The sequence below is a fragment of the Galleria mellonella genome, unplaced genomic scaffold (genome assembly GCF_026898425.1).
Source record: "Galleria mellonella isolate WM207_F2 unplaced genomic scaffold, CSIRO_AGI_GalMel_v1 utg78, whole genome shotgun sequence".
NCBI lineage: Eukaryota > Metazoa > Arthropoda > Insecta > Lepidoptera > Pyralidae > Galleria > Galleria mellonella.
The window spans coordinates 6814567-6818916 of record NW_026442151.1 but is presented as its reverse complement, the minus strand read 5'-3'; the positions used below and the strand labels follow the sequence as shown (position 1 = coordinate 6818916).

Below are 4350 nucleotides of genomic sequence, written 5' to 3'. Positions count from 1 at the left end.
ATTATTTATATATATTATATATTAACTATTAATAAAATAATTTGTACGGATTACCGATATTCACTGCACAGAAAAAATACTGATTAAATACAGTTTAATCAGTGTTTACCGGTTTTTTACACGTGCAGTGTAAAAAAACCGGTAAAACACTTATTAAACCGTATTTAATCAATGTATTCTCTTTAAATTACTGTAAGTTCTGTATTTAGTTAGTTTTTAAATTAAATTGATTAAAATATATATGCATGCGGTACAAAGAAGGAAGAGGAATAGTTCTTTCTCAGAGTCAAATATTAATATGTATAAATTTTAGAAAAAAAAAATGTATGGTTGACTAACTTGAACATCAATAAAACTCAAAATCGACTTGATTAAGTGTTACAGTCACTTACAATCATTTGTAAACAATTCAAAATATTAATAGAAAAATATTTATTGCTAGAAATAAATTTAATATCTTATTCCAGTGATATTGTATTATACTTTTAACGTCATTAATTTATTTATTTTCACTCTAACAACAAATAGAACGAATGATAATTTTAAATAATAGAATAAATAGTTAAAGCGGCAAATAACAAGTGTTACATATTATTACATTTGACTGTATCGACATTTTTTTTATATATATTTATGTATGTTTATTTTTTTGCTTAATGTTATGAATAATTGTTTTATTTTTGCTAGTATTTTTTCTGTCTTTGTATTTGTGTTTTCTATAAATGGTCTGCTAACTTAATCAGTAGTAACTTGATCGACCAACGCTATGCTAACGCTGCTTCACGCTTGAAACACGAATGGGACAGCGGTACTCAAGCAAACGACTTTTGTACAAAGTCTCGCTTTTCTACAGTTTGCATTTTTTTTTTTTTGTTCTATTATTAAAACAAACGTTTAATGAAAAAATTAATTTTATTAAAAGAAACTGCTCAAGCTCGATTTTATTTGCTCTAGAAGCAACAAGATAATGCTTTTAACTATTTGTAACACCTACTCGATTAATCGATTGAGCATATTTTTTAATTAATTATTATGTTAATACAATGAATAAATTATGCATTTTATTAGTTTTTAAAAATCAGAAAAAATAGATACGCTTAATTAAGCGTAAGTGCTCAAACCAAAACCTTATTGGGCAAAATTTTGTATGTAAATACACGCCGCCATTTGGACAATTTTTATATTCGAGTCAATTCTGTGACACTATTCACTAAATCTTTTTTAAAATTAAAATATTAATTCTATACCACCGCAACCTTATACCTTATACGACACCTTACACCTTATACGACATGACGATTTTTTTAAGAGCATTGTAGAAGGAAAAATAGAAGGTAAAAGAGGAAGAGGAAGACCGAGGAATAACTATATGAGACAGATAAAAGAAACACTTGTCATGTCGTATAAGGTTTATAGAAAAGAAGATGCATGAATTAGTTGCACCGACAAGAATTGAAATGAAAAAAAAAAAAACACCACTTTCTTTATTGTATTTATGAACTTTTATAATAAAAACAGTTAATGGTGTTCGAAACAGTGATTTCACGAAATTAAAATTTTAGGTTTAGAAAATTAATCTTAGATTTAGTTTTATAATACAAATATCAACGCCAAATATTGGCAATACCCAGTGAACTTTACAAGTATGTATTTTGTTATCGTCATATTTCTGGGGCGTATCTCTATGTATTTTAAAATTTCTATACAAATAATAATGACGTTTGTGATTTATAAATTTTACAATAATGATTATTATTGAGTATTATTGAGCACTTTATGTATTTATGTATGATGTTCAATTTGAATTGATTGCATGTCTAAAATAATTAAGGTTTTATTTTTCACAATTTTTATTAATGACGTTTCAGTAACCAAGCTTTTGCAATCGTACCAAATGTCAAATGTAGTTCGAGCCAGAGCAGAGATAATTTATTCTCGGGCATCGTACACTATGCAAAAGAATTAAGAAAAATACGCGGGTTATTGGGAAAATTAAATTACTAAGTAATTTATTGACACAAATGTGTTTGTTTTGTTCGTTTTATACAACTTAGAATGGCAAACAAGCTGACGGCCCACCTGATGGAAAGTGGTAACCGTCTCCTATAGACATGAGCAGTACCATGGACATTTCACCCATGATACCCCCCATGCGTTGCCATTCCTGAGGACTCAGGTTTTATTCCTCTGTACCCTGTAAATTCACGCCATATCCCACCCTTCAAACCGAAACACAGTCATGCAAACAAAACTGCTTCACGGTTGAAGCACGAATGGGACAGAGGTACCCAAGCAATCGACTTTTGTACAGTCTCCCTCTGGTATGTATGTTTTCAGATTTTTTTTTTAAAACTAATAATGAAAAAGCAAAGTAACTTATATAATAGTTATATATTGACTTGGTCCACGCTTGTTTTATTTCCAAAGTGTCTCTTATAACATTTTATTGTATAATGTATACAAAAGCATACAAGTTAAAGTCCAAATTGAATTGACAAGTTGTTTGCTATATCAGAGCGGTGAGACCACGAGTAATGAAGTTTACTTACTCCACAAACGCTTTAAAAGTACTGTTAGCTGAGTACCGTCTTCCAATGCACAGATAATACAAATAAGAGAATTTTGACAAACAGAAGTCCTTACTCGAGTGGTTGCAACCCCTCTATACAGTCTCTTTACATATCAAACTGATTTTGTGTTAAAAATATTTCCATTTTGGGTCATTGTACAATATTTCTGTCAATATAAAATTTCTGTATTAATAATAGAAATCCCACAACTATTATCTTTTATTATAATTTGAAAAAAAAATATATATATATATATATATATAAGAATATTTACCACAGACAAAAAAAGGCCCAATCATACTACGCTTTAAGAGAAACACAGTTCGCTTGAATAAACTGTATGAAACTTTCTTAAATTGTGTCTAAGGACCCGAATTGTACACGTCTCTTGCACACCTTGGAAAACTAGTAAATGTATAATAGTCATAAACAAGTATTAATTAACTATACATACGAGGGTAAAATGAAAAGTTCTCGGCCTGACACAGAGATGGCGTTCTAATCGACAAAAATTTATTTTTCTTGCCTTGTCATTAATTTTTAAACTTATTTTCTAAAATAGTTTATTAACACGAATTTTTGCAGCAAACGTCGTGCATGTTTTTCGTTAAAGTGGATAAATTTGAATATCGTGCGATACATAAAATCTGTATGATGGATGTAAGGGATACGATTTGCTCGGTCATCTCCCCTATTCTAATTTTTTGTTTCTGGGAAGCGGTTTATGTCCGACAAAGAAGTTGAGAGGGTCGTAAATTAATATTGTCATAACCTTCCAGACTCTCACTCCCGGAAAGGAATACTGATGTTAGAGAAACGCTGGTTCAAGTGTGTTTGAAGTCAAAGGAGATTATGTAAAAAAATAAAAATATTTTTTTTTACTTAAAATCGCAGTCTTTCACTGTCAGCCTGAAAACTTTTCACCTCACCCTCATACTATATAAGATTCGTATGGTACTAAAAGTACTAATAATCACGTGATCTTCTAAGTATTATATTGCTCGAATAATGTCTAATTTATAATCTGTAATTGTATTTTATTAAATTTTTATGTTACATCACTCCTTAGAAGTGCCTTCCTCTGTGTATAAATATATTTAGGGCCATATTACACGTGCGATTATTGAACCTGTTTACGAGCTATCGCAGGCGTGTAGTTTGCCGAGATATGACAAAGAATATTATTTTTAAAACTTATGATCATTTTTATATGCCATCTATATACATATATAACGGGATATTCGTGAACTCAAAAGACACCAGAAGCGAAAACGAGAGTCCTTCACAGTCATTTTCGACAACACCATTATCTTGTGTCATCTTTATCCCCCCCCCCCCCTCACCCCCCATATCTTCACGGGCTCTGCGAGCTGCGGCACACAGTGCGCGACGAGCATCTGTGACGCAAAGCGCTAAACGCCCCTGAAGAAGACTTAAAGATGCAGTCGAAACATGGCCGTAGCTAAGAGGGAGTGGGGACATAGATGGGCAGTAATCTACCTTGAAAGACCCAATGCCCTACCTTAAACATGGGTCTAGCTACGGTTCTGAATCGAAACAATTGTCGGAAACGGTAAACACGGTGAGTTCATTAATTTCCCGTTATATATATAGACATGACGAGGATTATTATAAAACTAAATGCTAATGGATTGTCTTGCTCCGAACGTGTTCGCTAATCGCTAGTGTAATATAGCTCTGATCGTGCTGTTAATCTAGATTTATGATGTATAGAATGAGAGCGATGTCTTCTAAAAAATAAACGGAATGTCAAATTAAA

The 4350-nt window shown here is 31.5% G+C and overlaps 1 long non-coding RNA gene across 1 annotated transcript in view; it reads left to right on the top strand.

The window, feature by feature from the left end:
• Positions 1-4350, top strand: part of LOC128202187 (uncharacterized) — a 170269-nt gene extending 165919 nt beyond the window's left edge. Inside the window, exon 2 of the long non-coding RNA XR_008253632.1 lies at positions 2285-4350. This is a non-coding gene — a long non-coding RNA (uncharacterized LOC128202187). The remainder of the gene's footprint in view (positions 1-2284) is intronic.